General features: G+C 40.1%; 1 protein-coding gene across 1 annotated transcript in view; it reads left to right on the top strand.

The window, feature by feature from the left end:
* The window catches only part of MAGI2 (membrane associated guanylate kinase, WW and PDZ domain containing 2), a 1,334,434-nt gene that overhangs the window by 1,179,222 nt on the left and 133,579 nt on the right, over window positions 1–21,633 (top strand). The window lies entirely within an intron of this gene.

Genomic DNA, 21,633 nt, shown 5'->3' with positions numbered 1-21,633 from the left:
GCTATCACCTGTCTTTGTACATGCTTCCTGTTACTTTCCCCAGACCTGCTTTCCTACCAGAGGTTCCCAAGAAGGGCTTTGGCACAAATGATAAAATCAAAGTAAACCCTCAGTCTCCTGCTGTTCAGGAAAGTTATGTGGGCATTTATGGGGTAGACGTACACAGGCAGCTTCCACATCAGTGGGAGAGGTGGGCAGCTTGTTGAGAGAATTTATGAATTTAGATGCAGGCCGATGACAAGCTGAGAGGGAGAACATATTCAGGACAGCAGCCACAGCAACAATCCAAGCAGTCACAGTAGGGGCACGGTCATCATGGCCCTTCCTGCCTTCATTGGTATTGTCCTAACAGCAGGGACTCTGTTTTCTTTGGGGGTGGGGGTGGGGCCTCAGGGGCTACAGAATCAAGTGCTGGACCTTTCTAGTGGAGGATGAATATGAAGTGGGCACCAAATATTGGGGTGCATGAGAAAGGCAAGATGAATGGATGAAGACTCACAATGAGGGGAGGATTTCGTGATAATTCTGGGAGCATGGGGGTGCTCTTACCTGTCCCAAAGTGCTGGGTCATAGGCAGACACTGTTGCAAGGTAAGTGGCTAGTAAAGGCTAGGGCCCTCAGAGAGCCCCCGCCCCCTCCCCAAGCAGGCCAGAGTTCCCATCCTAGGAGGATGAGCCAGGAGCCCCTTTCCACACACACACACACCTGGCCATTGGCCTTACTTTGTACATCAGAAAGCTCTGCACACCCTTCAAGCCACTCTTGGCTTATGGAGGAGTCAAAAGAAAAAAAAAAATGCAAGCATATCACCCATTAGCATACTGCCGGCTAATGAACAATCTTTCAGCTCTGTGCCGGCGCGAAAAATCTTTGTTTCCACATGTGTGCATTCTCTGGCACAGGTTGGAGTACAGACATGGTCATTGTTAACTTTCCCTAAGGCCTACTGCAATCTGACATTCTAGAATGAGTTCGTTATCTTTGGTAAAACGCCCTGATGATTTTTCTCAGTATCTTTGATGATATCCATAGGGTTTGGAGTTTAAAATTTTTTCTAGAAATGCAAAGGCTTACCTAGCGGGTGTCTTATGACATTTTAAAGCATAGTTTCCTAAAAACGGTGAAATAAAAGTGAACAAAGCAGTGAAACGGTTTGGGATTTTTCCCACCAAAACTCATCCCACAGACCATGCAGCCACTGAATAGTCATTTGAACTTAGGGAAGTACAAATTAAAACCAAAAGCCAGGGCGCCTGGGTGGCTCAGTCGGTTAAGCGTCCGACTTCAGCTCAGGTCATGATCTCATGGTTTTGTGGGCCGGAGCCCCGAGTCAGGCTCTGTGCAGACAGCTCTTGTGTAAAAAGCCTTGGGTAAAACTGAGGCCTGGATCGTATTTTTCATTGGCACAGGCTATCATTTTATTTATTTTTTTTAATACGAAATTTATTGTCAAATTGGTTTCCATACAACACCCAGCGCTCATCCCAACAGGTGCCCTCCTCAATACCCATCACCCACCCTCCACTCCCTCCCACCCCCATCAACCCTCAGATTGTTCTCAATTTTCAAGAGTCTCTTATGGTTTGGCTCCCTCCTTCTCTAACTTTTTTTTTCCTTCCCCTCCCCCATGGTCTTCTGTTAAGTTTCTCAGGATCCACATAAGAGTGAAAACATTTGGTATCTGTGTTTCTCTGTATGACTTATTTCACTTAGCATAACACTCTCCAGTTCCATCCATGTTGCTACAAAGGGCCATATTTCATTCTTTCTCATTGCCACGTAGTATTCCATTGTGTACATAAACCACAATTTCCTTATCCATTCATCAGTGGATGCACATTTAGGCTCTTTCCATAATTTGGCTATTGTTGAAAGTGCTGCTATAAACATTGGGGTACAAGTGCCCCTATGCATCAGCACTACTGTGTCCCTTGGGTGAATTCCTAGCAGTGCTATTGCTGGGTCATAGGCTGCTGGAGGCCCCCAGGCAGCTCTACCCCACACTTTACCCTACTATCCTCGAGAGTAATGTGGCACACTTCTTGTAATACCCTATGGTTACAAAGCCTTGCCCTAAATGAAGTCTCTAAATATCGGTAACTGATAAGTGCCTTGTCTTATATTTTATTGGTTTAGGTTATAGCAGTGGATCTTCTTCACACCTCCATATTTAGGTCTGTTCATTGATCATCTTATTTTCTTTTAAGTGCATTTATTTATTTTGAGAGAGAGAGAGAGAGAGAGTGCTGGAGAGAGGCAGAGAGAGAGGGAGAGGGCTGTCAGCACAGAGCCCGATGTGGGGGCTCGAACTCTCGAACCGTGAGATCATGACCAGAGCTGAAACCAAGAGTCAGATGCTGAACTGACTGAGCCACCCAGGCGCCCCATGTTCAATGGATCGCCTTAAAAGCACAGGTACCTTGTGGGACTCTTGCCAACGTTAGGACCTTGACCCTCTCTAAATCACTGTAAGTGTTGACCAACCAATGTTCCAGCCCTAAGAGTCACTGCTGCAAAGTTTCTTAAGTCCTACCCATGCAGTTGAACATGGGAATTAGAAAATGAGCCTCATTCCTCTATTTCTCATTGTTTTACAAGGCAAATTTCCCTTCATAGTTCTTAATCAGCATTGTAACATATAACACTGCATTTGCCTAATCCTTAAATGAACCCTCTGCTTTGGGTTCCTTCAGTGACACAGTGCTTTCACCTGGAGCTTGATGCCGACGACAGCTCACTCAGGAGGCGTAATGGTGTCACCCACACCGTTAACATGAGTGCTGCTGTAACAGAAGAAATATGGTGGAGGGGGGCAATTTGGGACACCACATAAAATGCCAGTTTTCCTCCAAATATCTGGCTTCTAAATAGAACTCATGAGACCATAAGATAAGCAAATGTCTTCACAATATTATAAAAAATCTACATATACAAAAAAGATAAGATGTCTTCATAGTCTGTACTGATGTACATATGTTTTAATTCAAATCAATCTCATTTATTAGTGTGATTTACTTAACACTTTAGGAGGTAGTCAGGAGGCTAAGGTAGGAAGGGATGCATCAACAAAGATGTCACTTGTGATGGACAGTCCAGTCTTCCTATAACATGGCCCTGATCATAACACCCATGATAGAAATATCTACAAGGTAAAGTTCCAACACACTGTTCTTACATCCAAGACCCTACATGACATGGACACAACCGCAATTTATCCACAACTCTTTGTGATTCTACTCCATCAAAGCTGGCTTAGTTACCCCTGAGAGACAACGTTTGCTTTTCCATCCCAGTGCCCATGTTTTGCCCTGCTGCCACTTGGAATGACGGCTCCTCTTTACCAATAATAAATGTTATCAAACTCTCTCCAAGGCACCATGCTAAAAATCTTACATTGTGTTTAATTTCATAGTAACCCTGTGAGGTAGACTACTGCCCAAATAGTAAACATCTCTCATAAGCAGCTCAAAAAACACTTAATGTCTTACTAAGACTCTGCCTGACCCCTTACCCTTCTCCTTGAAGTGTTTTCTCTAACTCTTAATTGGAATTTTTGCCTGTAAACTCTTTAATTGTTCACTACTCCTTGACTTCGTTTCTGTTATTATGCCTGTGATTAGCTATCTAATATTGTCATTGTATTTTTCATGTGTTCATGGTTTGCTTTCCCTAAACAGATTATAAGTTCCTTAAGGGCAAGAAATGATGGCATTTCTTTGAATCTCTCACAGTTCCTGGTAGCATGTGTTTCAAGGATTTGTCACGTAATTTATGTTGGAGGGATTGGATTGGATTCTCCAATAATAATCCAGTGCTGTCTCATCAAAATAAAAGTGGGAATGTGCTCTGCTCTAACTTTCCCTGCACCTAAACCTAGCCACTCTGTCCCTCCAAGGCAGCAAGACCTATCTCTGAGAACAGGCAAAGCAGCAGAGGATCACTTAGGGGGAGAAATTGTGTGCAAGCTGGTCCTTGCCCAGCATGAGAAATTACACTATAATAAAGTGGAACTAGAACAATGTCCCAGACTACAGGTTTCCCATCAGTTGTTTTCAGCCTGAGTAAATGATTCAACAGCCAGCTCAGAGCCTGGCAAAGTCTCAGATAAGAGAGCCCTCTAAGAAATCAGTCTCAAGGGAGCCACCTCTGTGTCTCTGGGAAGCCCCTGTAGTCTCAAGCATCTGGGTTGTGAAGCCCTTGTCCTCTGAAGGACCAGGCTGTAGCCTCAGCATGCTCTCTGATTTACCTCCTCCTGGCACTGGCTGTTCCTGGAATCGCCATCCATTTGTGCGAACACCACCTTAGCGATAATTATATTGTCCTACACAGGAGGGTTTGGATGGCATCCCAAGCGCCTTGGAAAAAGTATTCCTTCAGGTTAGTTATTCATTTCACAATCGTCATTAACAAACAACCCATTTCAGTTCCAAGTGAACAGCTTCTCAATCACATTACTTCTTTAGAGGATCTTACCCAGCTACAACCAGGATGAATAGGACCTACTGATCAAACTTCATTGTCTCAATCCTGAGCATGACTACTTTTGATCTCAAGTTAAAACCTAGCTGCATAGGTCCTACCAGGAGGCAGACAAGCAAACACAAAAAGATTTTATGTCAAATTCTGAGTACTCTGATATCTGAACATTGAAGCATCTATTAACTAAAATGGAAAGACGATTATAAAGATTTCACTCTCTTAGCACTAACAGATTTAAAGATCATTTAATTGTAAGAGTAAGTCCACAGAGAAACACCATCATTCTTATTTATTTTCAAATAGAGGAGCAATGCAACCTATCAAAGAATCTGTGAGTGCTCGCAGTGCATTTTTTTAAATACCAGGCCATTTTTCTTATCGTTTGAATGGAGCTCATAAATCATGAGTTTTCCCCTCCAGGAAATCATTTTTCAGGAGAGTTTTTATTATTGTGTCCGGACTCTCCAGGCAGCAGCAGAAAGTGGATGTGTGGATGTCTTCTTACCTTCAGCTTTTTGGTTGTCTTAAAAGCTGGCAAAACAGTAGCTGTTTCTTCAGGGCTTATATCCTGCAGTTCCTTGTTAGTGCAGGTAGATCGTAACTACGAAGAGAGCCCAGACCTCAGAGACAGGATCACCCTCTACCAGTGCAAAATGTCTATCACTCTCCATGGGGTTTAAATGAATTCCAAGGCTGCAGGTCACTTTTGAAGAAGGCACTTTCTCTTTATAATCTATTCAGGACCCCACTGAATTAAATTCTCTGTAATTTTATTTTTCTTCTTTTTTCCAACACTCAACCACATAAGAAAAGCTGGTTTCATATACACAATTGTGTTAAAACATGTTGTTAAGTGAACACAGTATTGTTATTTATCACCATTTTTCAGCTATGTTGAAAGAGTGTTGTGAAGGGATATTTCTCCCATTTGGTCTTGGATGAGTAGCATTTTTTTTTGATCCCCTCCTTTCACCAAGGGCTCAGGGAGTACCTGTACCCAAACTAATTTCTGTCACACCAAATCCTGGTAAATACTTTTTTTATTTGTTCATTTCACTACCATTTTGCTTTATAAGATGGGTTTGTTCCCAACCAAACTATTGCCAATATTTAGCTTGGAATCACTTCTAGAGACTAATTAGTCAGCCTCTTCTGGGTGATGATCACTAGGCATTCCGAAGGTGTACAGTGTTAAAGAAAATTTACTAAATAGTGGGGCCTGCTATTGCCATTTTAATTCTCCAGTTTTATCTCTTCCAGACCTTATTTCTGTAGGGTTTGTTTCACAAATATGCCCAGATGTTGGGCAACCAATGAACCCATCTGCTTTCAGGGGTGAAGTGCCCAAAACCTTCTGTTAAGAGGCTGTTCATCATAAAGATATATATGTATATATATATATATATATATATATATATATATATATATGGATTTGTCATGAAAGGAGGGTCTTTCAGAAATCAAGGAAGAGCACATCATTTAAAAGATGGGCCCTTATGGTTCTCTGACACAGAACAATTGAGATAACATGAAATAGAAGAATATTCCGACTTAGAATTCTTCATTCAAATGTGTTACAGACTTGCTAGATGAACAGCAAGATGAAAAATAGCTCATATTCCTGTAGATACTTGATGAAATTAAAACACAATAAAACCTGGTTGCTAAGTGTCTTAGTCTGTTCAGGCTTTTATAGCAGAACACCATAGACTGGTGGCTTATAAACAACAGAAATTTATTTCTCATAGTTCTTGAGGCTGGAAGTTCGGTATCATGATACCAGCAGATCCACTATCTGGTGAAGACCAGCTTCCTGGATCATAAGCAGTCATCTTCTTCCTGTGATCCCACATGGCAGAAGGGGGGCAAGGGAGCTCTCTGGGGTCCCTTTTATAAGGGTACTAATACCATTCATGAGGATTTGATTTTCGTGACCTGATCACTTCCCAAGGTCCCACCTCCAAATACCATCTCTTCGGGGATTAAGTTGCAACATAGAAATTTGAGGAGAACACAAATATCCAGTCTATAGCAGCACATTGGCCACTGATACTGATGCTCCCTCATGCTAAGTGGACAACAGAAGACTAACAGTATATAAGATCACAAGATTTAAAGCATGCCCCCAGGTACCTAAGTTTGTGTCTTAGCTGAAATTATGCATGACTGCATTTCCACTCTTGAGAGACTAAGGTGAGCTGTTACCCAAAATGCTTTCCAGATGCAAAACTTAGTTACATCAGGCCCTCTGGCCTACCACTGCTAATGCCTTAGTTGAGGTTCTAGATTAGATTGTGCAGTGGAACTTTCTTGGATGATGGCAGTGTTCTATGCTGCACTACACAGTACTGCAGCCACCAGCCTCATGTGGCTATGGAGCACTTGAAATAAGGTTAGTGTGGCTCAGGAATTAAATTTTTAATTGCCTTTTCCGTTCCATTCATTTAAATAGTCCCATGCAGCTAGCAGCCACACATTGGACTGCACATCAAACACTGCAGTAATGCACTGGAGCATTGTAGTGGCCTGTAGGTGCCCTCCCTGCCACTAGCCTTCTTGACACCCTCCTACCCACCCTCCACACAGCTACCATGGCATTTCTGTCTAAAATGACTAGTCTGGGGGCGCCTGGGTGGCGCAGTCGGTTGAGCGTCCGACTTCAGCCAGGTCACGATCTCGCGGTCCGTGAGTTCGAGCCCCACGTCAGGCTCTGGGCTGATGGCTCGGAGCCTGGAGCCTGTTTCCGATTCTGTGTCTCCCTCTCTCTCTGCCCCTCCCCCGTTCATGCTCTGTCTCTCTCTGTCCCAAAAATAAATAAAAAACGTTGAAAAAAAAAAAATTTAAAAAAAAAAAATTTAAAAAAAAAAATAAATAAATAAAATGACTAGTCTGATGATATCACTTACCTTTCCTGATCCATTGGTGGCTTCTCATGTGGCTGTAAAATAAATTCCAAACCCTCAGCATAACCAATAAGTCCTTTCGCAGTCTGTCCCTTCCTTCCTCTGTTGGGTCTCACTGTTTGTGCTCATTGGCATGTCCACATTCCCCAGTACAGACCCTGCTAATCCACCAGCCCAATGCCTTTGCCAGGTCACATCACCTAGGACTGTGATGCCCACCTGGAAAAGTCCGATTCATCTTTAAAATGCAGACTAGGGGCGCCTGGGTGGCGCAGTCGGTTGAGCGTCCGACTTCAGCCAGGTCGCGATCTCGCGGTCCGTGAGTTCGAGCCCCGCGTCGGGCTCTGGGCTGATGGCTCGGAGCCTGGAGCCTGTTTCCGATTCTGTGTCTCCCTCTCTCTCTGCCCCTCCCCCGTTCATGCTCTGTCTCTCTCTGTCCCAAAAATAAAAAAAATAAAAATAAATAAAAAATAAAAAAAATAAATAAAAAAAAAAATAAAATGCAGACTAGGGGCACCTGGGTGGCTCAGTCGGTTGAGCGTCCGACTTCGGCTCAGGTCATGATCTCACAGCTTGTGGGTTCGAGCCCCGCGTCGGGCTCTGTGCTGACTGCTCAGAGCCTGGAGCCTGTTTCAGATTCTGTGTCTCCCTCTCTCTGACCCTTCCCCGTTCATGCTCTGTCTCTCTCTGTCTCAAAAATAAATAAACGTTAAAAAAAAAAATTTTAAATGCAGACTAGACAGTGTTTCCTTTCTGAAGGCTTCCTAGGCAGCACCCCCCCAATCTCCCCTTGCTACCTCCTTATCTCCCTCCTACTTATTTGAGAGCAGTTCTTTTTTACTTATGTCTATTCATTTCCATCCAAAACCTTCTCTTCACCTCCCCCCTGCTTTTTCACTCTTTCCCCCATTTTTTAAAAAGTTTATTTATTTAGGGGCACCTGGGTGGCTTGGTTGGTTAACTGTCTGACTTCGGCTCAGGTCATGATCTCTCCGTTTGTGGGTTCGGGCCCCACATCTGGCTCTGCGCTGACATCTAAGAGCCTGGAGCCTGCTTCAGATTCGGTGTCTCTCTTTCTCTGTCCTTCCACCACTTGTGCTCTCTCTATCAAAAAAGCAAATAAATAAACATTAAATTTTTTTTGAAAGTTTATTTATTTATTTTGAGAGAGAGAGAGCACAAGCAGGGAGAGAGAGGGAGAGAGAGAATCCCAAGCAGCCAGCACAGAGCCCTGTGTGGGGATGGAACTCATAAACTGTGAGATCATGACCTGAGCCAGAATTGAGAGTCGGATGCTTAACCTGGCTGAGCCACCCCAGCACCCTACTCTTTCTCCCATTTTTAAGGTTTAGTCAGATATAGTTAATTTTACCCCTTTTAGCTATAATCTGTGGGTTTTAGCAAATGTGTTTAGTTATATACCGCCACAGTGAAGTCAACCCCTCCATCCACTCCCAGCCCTGGCAACCACATACTTGTTTTCTGTTCTAGTTTTGCCTTTTCCCATATAAATGGAATCATGCCCTAGGTAGCTTTTTGAGTCTGGCTTCCCCCACTCAGCATGATACAGTTTATATTCATCCATGTTGCTTCATGCCTCCACATTGGTTCCTGGAAAAAAAATATTCCTTTGTGTAGATGTACCATAGTTTGTTTATCCATTCCCCTGTTGAAAGATATTCAGATTGTTTATTGTTTGGTGATTATGAATAAAATGCTATGAAACTTTTCACTTAGGTTTTTGTGTGAGAATAGTTTTCATTTCATTTGAGTAAGCACGGAAAAGTGGGCTTGCTGGTTCATGTGGTTTCCGAAGTGGCTGTACCATTTTGTATTCCCCTCTATGAGGGTTCCAGATGGTTTACGTCCTGTGTGAGTGCTTATTTTCAGGCTTTCTTGTTGTTGTTGTTGTTTCCATTTTAGCCATTCCAGTAGGTGTCTGGTGATGTCTCATTTCGGTTTGCATTTGCATTACTTCCCTAAGGACTAATGATGTTGCAGGGCTTTTCATGTGTTTTTGTGCTTTCCTTATATCTTCTTCAGTGATGTGTTTTTCCACTCTTGGTCTCTTCCCTCTAGCGTGTAATTGGTATTTCACTGTGGACAACAAAATACATTTTCAGGCTCTTTAGCCTTCCATTTTTCATTTCTCACTCATTTCTCATGTTAGAGTAATAAAACTCATTTTATGATGATGATCTCAGGTGAAATTAATTATGGAGACATATGTCTGCTTGGTAAAACCAAAAACACATACAGTCACTATGCTTTAGAAAGCAAGGGATGAGAGAAAATGCATGTAAGCAGAAATCTGAATGAAGTTAAGGTCTACAGTATTTGGATAAGAAAGAGAAGGCTAAGAAAGAAAGACTATGAGTGACAGTTCCTTTGCAAATAAGGAAACTCTGGCATGATTTATTTGGCCACTCACAGGTCACACTGAAGTTGCTTGCAAAATATATATATGATCAAGATCTTCTAGCTCCGGAGCACTTTGCTTGAGGGCCTTTTCATATTTAGTTTTATCCAGTCATGCAAAATTGCATTATTTCAAGTTAAAACATGATATACCCTGTTAGTGGAACTTTGGCTTCTGTGGGAAACTGAAGACCCAATAAATATTCATGTAATCTTCTGGATAACATATTGAAAAGGACAGCTGGCTCAGGAGGGATCATTTGCCTGGGTTAGTATCTGTTTCCGTTTACATTAAGAAAATATTGCAAGAAGTTATTACCTACCAGAGGGCTTAGGGGAATACAATGAAAAGCTGATACTGTACCTGATTGCTTTTGACATTTACCTATTGTAACAGGGAAACCGTGTGAAGATAGCCAAGTGACTTTTTACAAAACACAATTTCAGAAGCTATAAAAGGCAGAGATAGAATACACTGCATCTGTAAAAATGAGAAACATGACTTGTCAGCAACACCTGCTTGTAACTATAACCATTTCTACTGGGCCTGCTGAGAAATCACTGAAAGCCAAGTACACTAATGGGTGTGAAGTCTCAAAAGGCAGTCAAAAAATACAGAGGAAAAAAAATGTGGTTTTATGGAACACTTTTAACCCAATACCTGGGGCTGACGAAATGTAATTTTATGACATTTTCTGAACTCTTGAAAAGAAAAGTTGCAGGTTTGTTTCTTTTGTTTGTTTGGTTGTTTTTGTTTGTTTGTTTCTGTATTTTTATCTGTCAGGGATACAGGAGACAGCAGGACTTTTAAAGTTTGGTCACATAAATTGTTGACATTTTTTATTTTCCAAATAGATTGCAAATCTCTATCTGTATACTGAAATACTAATGGCAACAACTGGTTTAAATTTACAAAAAATATTTCCAGTTTCTAATTAATGGTGGTAAAATTGTAACATGCTTATCTCCTCCCATTTCTTAGACACCAATAAAATGGGAGTAAATGAGCAAGAATGCAACAAACATGAGTGGGGAAGATATTCTACAGACAAAAAAGTGGCAACACATTTTGCAGGAGAGAGGAAACTGAAAAACAGAAATGGACAGCAAAGATATTATTTCTTTAGAAATTCAGAGCAGCTCAAAACTTAAAAAGCTTGGGATAGAGGGGTGTCGAAGTAGCTCATTCAGTTAAGTGTCTGCTCTCAGTTTCAGCTTGGGTCATGATCTCGTGGTTTCAGGAGTTTGAGCCCTGCATTGGGCTCTGTGCTGGCAGCGCAGAGCCTGCTTGGAATTCTCTGTGTCTCTCTTTCAGTGCCCCTCCTTTCATGCTGTCTCTGTCTCTCTCAAAATAAATAAACAAACTTAAAAAAAAAAAAAGCTTGGAACAGAATGGAACACAACAACCGTGAATTCCAGATATGAAATGCTCATTTTTAAAATGGAAAAACAAACAAGCAAACCAAGAATAATGAAAGAATACTAGAAGAAATGGAGATAATTGAGGGCACAAAAGAAAGTTTCAAAAATGTCTCACTTACATACATAGATATTAAAACCTCGTGATTTTTTATTTTATAATAAAAGTGGAATGTTATAAAAAAAAGAATACTATGATTAAAGAAAGAATTATTAGAAATTGAAAACATCATAACTGAAATTAAAAATTCGATAGAATGGTTGATGGGCACCTGGGTGGCTCAGTTGGTTAAGCATCTGACTTCAGCTCAGCTCATGATGTCACAGTTCATGAGTTCGAGCTCTGCGTCGGGCTCTGTGCTGACAGCTCAGAGCCTGGAGCCTGCTTCGGATTCTGTGTCTCCCTCTCTCTCTGCCCCTCACTCACTCATCCTCTCTCTCTCTCTCTCTCAAAAAATAAACATTAAAAAACATTTTTTTAATCCAATAGAAGGATTGAAAAGAAAAGTAAAGGAAATCACACAAGTAAGATAAAAAGAAAGAGAAAGTAAGAGAGGAGTGATAACTGACAGATCAATCTGGGAAACCAATAGCCAGCCAATAAGAGTTCCAGAAAGAGAGACCAAAGGAACAGAATGGAAGTTATCAAAAAAAAAAGACTATAATGGAAGTTCCCAACCCCAAAACTAAAAAAAACAAGTCTCCAGACTGAAAAGAACCACAGCATGATGCATTCATGTGGACTTTAGAACCCAAAAATCACCGGGACAATCGTAAACATTTCCAAAAGGAAAAGGTGAAATAAATAGATCACATAAAGGAAACAAAAAATCCTAATGGATTCAGACTTCTCAGTAGCAACACTGGATACTAGAAAACAGTGGAGTAATGCCTGTAATTCTGAAGAAAAATGATTTTTTTCAATCTTTAATTTCATAACAATCTAGAATTTTAGTTAGAATCCAATCAATTGAGAAGGTAAAAATGAAGACATTTTCAAACATTAAATATTGAAAAATTATTTTTCTCCCATGCATGTTTACTTAGGAAGATACTGTAAGATATCTTCTAGCAAAATGAGAGAGTGAGTCAAAAAAGATGTCCCAGGGTTTACGGAACTGTGCATCCCATGTTGGAGCACAACAGGAAAGCCCCGAGTGTCACTGAGCAGCAGAACTTGAGACAAACTTACCTACCTATGGGAAGGAGGTCCCTCAACCCCAGGCTCAACTGAACAGATGACTTGAGCAGCTTTGGGGGGGATAATGAGGAAAGAGAAAGGGTATTGCAGAAGTGGGGGCAGGGGGAATGACACAGTCAGAAACTTGATTCAGGGTGGGAGGGGAGGCAAACTGTACAAGAAAAGAAATGAAATCCCAGTACACTACGGTGAGCAATAGTTACATGGTGAGACTTTCAGCAATGATAACTGGTTTAACTGAAACTAATGATAAAACTGTACGTGGTTAAGGAGAGGAGGTGGGCCACTGGATAAGAAGGCCAAATCCTCTAGCATTATAGGAAGTCAATAGATATGACTCCAGTTGACAAATTAAGAAATAGCCATGTAATGGGGCGCCTGGGTGGCTCAGTCGGTTAAGCGTCCGACTTCAGCCCGGGTCACGATCTCGCGGTCCGCGAGTTCGAGCCCCGCGTCGGGCTCTGGGCTGATGGCTCAGAGCCTGGAGCCTGCTTCCGATTCTGTGTCTCCCTCGCTCTCTGCCCCTCCCCCGTTCATGCTCTGTCTCTCTCTGTCTCAAAAATAAATAAACATTAAAAAAAAATTAAAAAAAAAAAAGAAAGAAATAGCCATGTAAGAATATAATTTAGAAGTGTGAAGAAGAAACACCTGAAAGATTTTAAACGTTTGTCTTTGGATCACAGAACTGGAGAGGGTGTTGGAGGATTAGGGCAGGAGACTGTGGTTTTTCATTATAAGCATTTAGGTTGTCCTTTATTTTGTTTTAATTTGTGCATGTATTATTTAAATTGTTTTAATTATAAGACATCTCCAACCATTAGAAGACAATTATTCTGATTATTTTGTCCCTTTTACATCATGATATGAGTTTTGACATTTTTATATGATTTTCTCATTTTATAGAATAATCCAGCATTTTCTGGTAATGACTTGATAAAGCCTCCACAATTAAATCGTAAATAAAAGGAACCTCTTATTCAGGAACTAAATTTGTCATAAAGACAGCGACTAACCCTTTGACAGGGAAAGTTGCTTGTTTGGGATGAGAGTGTTATACTGCCTCTCAACCCTGTGACCGTTTTTATAAAGGAGTAAAACAACTTGTTTTTATGCTTTGCAGGAAATGAAACCCTTTATCATATTTTAATATTAGTAACTCTCTAAACTTTTTCATTATTACTATATCAGGTTGTTGTTTGGTTATTTGTAAGAAAAACTTGCTAAAAGCTATCCAGTTTTACTCACTAAAATTATTCAAGTTGAGCCACACAGAAGGTCCCTGTCTACTCCTTGACTAGAGACTCCTGGGTTGTTGATTTTACTGAGTGGTGGAATGTGTTTCTTTGTCAGGGTTTTGGGGGGCCAGGAAGGGGCTTACACAAAAATGCTGAATAGGGTTGGTATTTGACTTAGGGGATCAAATTTTTTTATAGCAACTTTCAGACCAAAACAGATCAAAAAGAAAATCCTAGCTACCTAGAAATTAGCAAAGTAAAAAGTGAGCTTTTAAGATAGTCCATAAAATGGAAAGTACCTCAACAGAAAATTAAGGTTTAAATATCTAAAGTGGAACTCTTTTTCCATTCTGTTCAGCTCCTCATTCCCGCACATGCTTACCCTCTTAGCCAATGATAGATTTGGGGATCATAACTATTCTGAAGTTTCTTTGGTTCCTGTCATTCTAATGTCTAGACATTTTGCCAGATTATGAGGGAAATAAATCATATCAAAAACACAAATTCCTTGAAATATGGTGGTGTTTATTAAAGTCTATTTAAAGACAGATAAAGAACATTTGCTCTGTAGATGACTAAATAATGAGTGACTAATTATATAAAGATAATTTCCACAACAGAACTGAGGTAATACTTTAGGGTTCTTGCATCAAAATGTGAAGAATTAAGGATCTTCAGTATAATTAACAGAAATTCTCTGGACTACTTCTTCTAGTGATATGTATGGGGATAAGAAATGCAGCCACAAGAAAAAGGAGTTATTTTTGCTCCTCACCTACCACCCACCTTTGTGATAATTTTCCTGGGTAGCTATAACATATTTTCATTTACATCTTCCAGGGCAGACATTAAAACAATGGACTGATATGGTTGTATCTACATAAGATCAACTACATAATTTTCAGGGCCCAGTGCAAAATGAAAATGTGGAGTCCTCATTCAAGCATTATTAAGAATGTCAAGATGGTGGGGTGTCTGGGTGGCTCAGTCAGTTAAGCATCGGACTCTTGATTTCAGCTCAGGTCATGATTTCGTGGTTAGTAAGATGGAGTCCCAGGTCGGGCTCTGCACTGACAGCGTGGAGCCTGCTTGGAATGGTCTTTCTCCCTCGCTCTCTGGCTTCTCCTATCCTCTCTCTCTCTCTCTCTTTCTCAAAATAAATAAATAAACTTAAAAAAAAAAGAATGTCAAAATGATGACAATAGACGTTAAACTAAACACAAGGCCCTTTTGAGCATGGAACCTGTGTGACTGCACAGGTTATACAACCATGAAACGGTCCTGTACTATAAGCCCACCAAATCTTTGCAAACAAAAAACCATTTTAACCCAGCCTCATGTTCTGGGATGGAACAGTCAAGTTATAGCTAATTACAGTTCTTAATAAAATGAGGTTTCTTTAGATTACCAATTCACTCTCAGTACTTGGCTATGAGATTTTAATTGGTGCAAAATAAAAGCATACAGGGTAAAATATAGCTAACAAGTGTTTCTTTCTATCCAGACATATAGTTAAATACTTTCTGTATGGTGCTTTCTGCCCTTGGAAACATGAGTTTGGCTGGACTTCCCAGTAGCCATTGACGGGCTCCTCTTCCCATTCTCCCATCTGACCGTCTGCTTATTACCAACTATAGGGTAACTCAACCGTTCAACCACAAGAGAATGACTAATGGTGCTGAGAGGGGAAAAGTGCACTTTTGGAATATGCAATCCTTAAAACACCAGCTGCTCGATTTTGGGTCTTGCAACTCAGTTGGCTATGAATGTCAGGGAAGACCTTTTCATTTTTGGAAAGCAAATTCCACAGACTTTTAGAGGAAAACGAGTCATGCTGTTTTTTCTTAATTTTTCTGCAAATTTTTAAAAAATACCAAACACATGTTTTTGCCACATTTCCACTCCCTGATGACCAAGAAAAACTCTTTCGAAGGACACTGTCACACTCCAGGAAGGAACAACATTGAGCTAAATGGATTTGTTACAGTAGAACATGCTTATCCAGGACTTCTAGGAAGGAGATACGGAAAATCAGCAATTAATACTAAGCCTGGGTTTCTAAAGGCAGGAAAACAGGATTCTTCACTGTGAGTTAAAGTGATAGGAATGCTCTGAGACAATTACTTTTCTGTTGTTCCTATATATTCAGGGTCCATCTAGAGGATCTGGGTAAAGTTATTGTATCAGGGATCTCAGTGAGGGAAACAAGAATTTTGAAGGCAGGAGGGACCCCAACTTCAAAACATCTCTCTTTGCTTCTTCCTCCATGGATTTGATAGGTCCCTGTGTACCACCATGACTTTTTCAGCAAGGGAGCTGCCATTTAGCGTAGAACACTATGTGCCCTCTTCCCCAGAATGAACTTCCTTTTTCCTTACCACTCTCTGAGTCCGCACCTGAACCCAATGATTCACCCCTCCTCTCTACCCTTGTTGAGGGTACCCTTGCTACCTTTACCATGGAGTTGCCAATTTGTGTTATAAGTATTTGTATATGAATCTCCCCAACTTGGCTGTGAGTTTCTTAAGGCCAGATAGCATGTGTTGTTTCATTACTATCTCTCACACTGTGCCGAGCACTGGAGCTGTTAGTAAGATGATGCTATGCAGAAATGTGTTGTTGATGGAGTAGCTGATCCCCCTGCTCTAACCCACAATTCTGAAACTAGACAGTAAATCATTGTCACAAATTATTTTAAGTTTTTTAATGTATATTTATTTTTGAGAGACAGAGACAGAGCATGAGCGGGGGAGGGACAGAAAGAGAGGAAGACACAGAATCCAAAGCAGACTTCAGGCTCTGAGCTGTCAGCACAGACAGAGGGCTCAAACTCATGAATCGTGAGATCATGACCTGAGCCAAAGTCAGCCGCTTAACCGACTGAGCTACCCAGGTGCCCCTGTCACAGATTATTTTAAGAAAAGAAACTGTAATCATCCAACTGAACACACACACACACACACACACACACACATACTTCTTTCCATATCAGGTCACAGATTTTAAATCCAAACTAATTTTCCTTGCCTCCTTAAACTAATGGCATGTTGTTTAACCTTCACAGATTAATAGAATTGTGAGCTAATGAGAGTTTATGTTATTGATTGCCTTTGAAGTATTTACTATTGTCACACTCATTTCAGAAACTTCTTGCTTATAAATTTGACATGATTGATGCAGAATCCACTTTCCCTATCTAATGCTTTCCTCCGCTTCCATATACAATTCCACTTTGTGGATCTATTAACAAGAAGATAATTAAATGTAAATATGAGTCACGAGTTTTCCTTTTCTGAAATAAAGCACATAAAAAACAAGGAAACATGAAAAAAAAAAGTGGAGGGAGAGGGAACTACTACCCCTTCCCTCAGGTGCAGCTGAGAATTTCAGGAAGAATCCATCACCAAAAATTTCAGGAAGATTCTATTGCCAAAGCAAAAAAAAAAAAAAAAAAAAAAAAAAAAAAAGTCATCCAGGCAACTGTGTCATCTTCTTTATGGGAATGAACCTAAGGTAGAACTCAAGAAGAGTTCATTGGTTAACCAGTGGCTGAAGGAGCCTGGATAGACCACACAAAGCTCCCTGAAGAGAACCAAACAGCAAAAAGGGAGGAGGACCATTGCCTCCTGTAGTAGTGGGGCCAAAGACCCAAAGAATCCAGGGCTTTAGAACAAATTTAGGATCCAGTCCAACTGTGTCTGAATAGCCCTACTGAAACAAGGATGCTGTGCTTGAGCAGGCGTCAAAGGGTTAATTCATGTACAGGAAAATATAAAATTGAAAATACTAAATTTTATAATATAAAATATGGATATATAGTGGTGTTTTCCCCACAAAGAAATAAAGGGGAAAAAGATGGGTTTCTTTTTCCATAGCTTATGTGATTTGAAGTTAAAGGGAAATTTCTAAGTAGTGATACATTGTCTCCTTCCCAAATGTTAGCATGTTCAAAGCCTCATGACGTATTGCAACTTTTCCAAATACCTGTGTATCCTAAGCACACTGTGTCAAGAAGACTGGTCTGAAGACTTGATTTATGCTGCTGCCTGACAGATGATGTCTGGAAGGCATGCTGTCTAAATGGACTGTGCTCCAGCAGTTACCTTAGTCATCAATTCCCAGAGAATTAACGAGTACCATTCATCCCAATAATAGAAACCAAGGTCATGGCCTCTTCCATGCTCTGTAATTCCATTAGCAATGCACAGAAAGCACTTAGGTCATTAGTTCTGTAGACTTCCTAACTGAGCAAATGGAACTGCATCTTGTTTTCAGGGAGAATCCTCTCTGAGCCCACCTCTTGTCAGTGAGTTGTTGCACATCAACATTCAATGTACTTACATGTGTAGGGAAATTGCTGGTGAAGAAAAAGTGAAGCTGTGTTCAGCTGCCAAGAGTTTCAAGCACTGTTTTTATTAAAGCACATGCCAATAGAAACAATTTTAACAAAACTATGTCAGATGCTTCCAGTTATGGGCACACCTTTTTAAATTGTGTACTCACTCCCATTTTATGTAAGCCACTCAGTCATTCTGTGTGGCTACCATAGAATTTATTTCAGTTTTCATTATTTCATTTTAGTTTTTATTATTTTAGTTTAGTTGTTATTCTGTCTGCCACAGTAAAGTGAAAATGGCCTTGAAACTAAGAGTTATCATCATAAGCAAATAAATCTGTTTACAATGAAACTTTCATCTCAAAATCTCAAGCAGCATGCTTTCCTAAGCTGTTCCTAAGCTGAGCCATGCCCTCAGTTCTCATAATTCAAATTGCTTCCAACCTGGCATATATCAAAAAAAGGAGGGAGTAACCCTAAGGTTTGAAGCCACAGGCATAGGTTTGAATCCTGGCTTTGACATTTCTTTGTCTTCTTAACAATAAACTAAACATGATTATTATACTTTTACAGCTACTTCACACTGCTGCTGTCAGGATTTAAAATAAGTGCTTAGCCCAGTGCCTGGAAATTAACAAATGATAACTTATTGTTTTGTTTTTATTGTTATTGAGCTCATAAAAGTGTGTGTGTGTGTGTGTGTGTGTGTGTGAAATCTATGTTTTGAAACATTTGTGGCTTTATGCCCAGGAGATTCTAAATGATGCACGGTAATGGAGGGGAGTATAGGCATGAATAATTCAAAGCAGCAAATCATCCAAATACCAGCTGTATGTGTTTTAAAGTGTATTTTTAAATTTAATTTGAAATGTATTTCTAATACCCAAAGAAATGACTTCAAATAAAGGAATGACACCATGATGTGAAGTCCCAACCAAAAGGGATCTGAGGAGCTGTCCAATTTTCCTCTCCCTTCCTCTCCTCCCCCTTGCCTTCCTTCCTCCCCTTTCCTCTCCCTTCTTCCTCGTGTCCTGCCTGTCAAAAGACAGCTGCCACAAAGAACCAGCTTCAAGCAGAGTTTCTGCCTTCCACTCTCCCCTGGATGAGGGCCACTGGTGAAGTGTTTGTGACTGCCTGATTAGAGGCAAGCTGCACTCACCAAATAAAAGTACCAGGTGCCCATGAAACAAGTGCTTGGGTGGAGGAAAGGAACCACAAAGTCAAGAGATACAGTACAGTGTAGCGCCATGGTTAAGAGCAAAGCCTCTGGAATCAAGCAGACTGGGATTCTAAATCTTGCTTGGACTTTCTGAGTTGGGCAATTGCTAATGACTTTGTAGCTCGGTTTCTTCCACTCTAAACATGTAATGGTAATTCTGTCCAGTATCTCACATGATTTCTTAAGGATTAAATTATATATATTTTAATGTAGTTGTAATTGTGTGTGTTTAAGGCTCAATGCGGATAATGAGGACATCTGTATTATACTAATTTCCCTTTAAATAATAAAGTCTTACTTATGAGTTGGCATTTTCCTACACAGACATGCAACATCTTTTTTGTAAAACCAGAGAAAAACAAACAGGATGCTTGGCCTCATCTAGCATCTGTATAATCCCCAAAACACATTTCTTTTTCCCAAGTGAAGCTGTTTTCCAGTGTTGATACTTAGGAGATACTGTTGTGTCATAAGCAAAACATTTCTTCAGTTTTAACAGTAATACAGGTTTACCCCATGTAGGAAGAATTCAAGCTGGTAACTGTATACAAGCACACGTGCATATCAATAGTGATATCAGAAACATTAAAAAGATAATAGTAATAAAGAGAATGAAAGAAAAGTTAATAGTTATAAATCAGTTCTTACACCAGGCACTGTTCTAGTCACTTCACATGTGCCAACCCATTTGTTTCTCAGAGCCTTCCTGTGAAGTCAGGGATATTATTATCCCAATTTTACTATTGAAAAACAAACTCAGAGAGGTCAGGTAGCTTTCCAAGGATCACATGATGGATAGCAATAGACACATTGGAAACCAGGGAGACCGTGCCATGTATGGACTGTTCAAGGACAGTATTGAACATGAAAGGGGGCAAAAACAGGAACAAATGTTCACTCTAATTATGGTAGAAGACCAAAGAATTTGCAATGCCTTCTTTTTTTAAATAACTAAATGAATGAGTTCTTATTACATTTCTGCTTAATAAGTGCATTGTCCTGAGAGTCTAAGATGATCTTTAGTATGCTTTAAGTAAGATGTTCTTAATTAAAGCCATTACTGCCTGTAAATAAAAACTCAACATGAGTTTTACTTCAGAAACATCGGCTCAGCCAGTATTTTCATATGCTATCTATAACCTGTCACAATGGAAATATGATCAAGGCTCTGGTTCATTAACTCACTGATTGTCCTTCCTTACGTGGTTATTAGCTGATGTTCTGCCTTTCACTGTAACACATACATAAGATTGAGAGTTCAAGGAACGGACACTCCTGAAGCATAACAAATGGTGGAGTGTCTCTGCCTCTTTACACAGATAAATCAGTATCTGACTTCCATGAGGAAAGAAACAACACAGAGTAATTGACAGGTGATTTCTTGGCTGGGGTTCCCTACCTACAAAGGTGAAAGGAAAAAGAACAGGTTTCTAGATTCTAACCTCCTTGGGGAAGGAAGAGGTGTGCCAGTGGTATCTGACCCCAGAAATAGTTATCCTGGTAGGCACTCAAACACTTACATCGAATAGAAGTCAACCTGCTAAAAAATCTTTATCCTCATGCACCTGGCTCTCCATACATACATACATACATACATAAGCTTTCATTGTTTTAAAGAGACATATGCCATATTTGATCAATTCTAATACACGTTTTCATAATTTAAATATCTAAAAAATTATACAGCATCTTACAGTCGATGGAGTGTCATTGTTTAATTGGCAGAGTTTCTTTCCTCCTTTCTTTCTTTCTTTCTTTCTTTCTTTCCTTCCTTCTTTCTTGTGATACCTAAAACAGAAGTTTGTCATAATGGCATCTTAGATTTGATGCAATATATTATGCATCACTTAATAAATTATCAGCACCACTTATAAATTAAATCAGAAAGAAGAGGTAAGATTTGAAACCTGCATCAACCTTGAAACCGAAGATTAGTGGATGATAGGAAGTTGAGCATAGCTTCTTCACCTGCTGTGACAGCCCATGTTAATATAGATTTCTCTCCTTCCCTGATCTCTTCTCTCGGCAAAATAGACAAGGGTAGAAATTGAATTCTTGACATTTATTGTATCCTTCTGAAACTGTATTATTATCTCTACAGTATGGTCTCACAATAACGTATGCCTGTGGTTCTCAAAATTTTGTGTGTATTAGAATGTCTTGAGGAGCTTCTTAAAAAATTGTGATTCTCAAAAAAAAAAAAATTGTGATTCTCACCTGCTCCTGGACATTTTGATGCACAAGGTCAGGTTAAGGCCCAAAGAGCTGTATTTTTAATCCTAGAGTGATTATGATACACCAGAATTTGAGGACCCCTGGTCCATGTGTTTGGAATTGGTCTGTCATTGCACAGAACTTGAATTTAGAAATTCTGATCTCAGTGGAATGCACAGGACCACACTTAATAGGCATGATTATGATTT

This window comes from Panthera uncia, chromosome A2 (assembly GCF_023721935.1).
Source record: "Panthera uncia isolate 11264 chromosome A2, Puncia_PCG_1.0, whole genome shotgun sequence".
In the NCBI taxonomy this organism is placed as follows: domain Eukaryota; kingdom Metazoa; phylum Chordata; class Mammalia; order Carnivora; family Felidae; genus Panthera; species Panthera uncia.
This window is presented reverse-complemented; position numbering and strand designations above follow the sequence as displayed.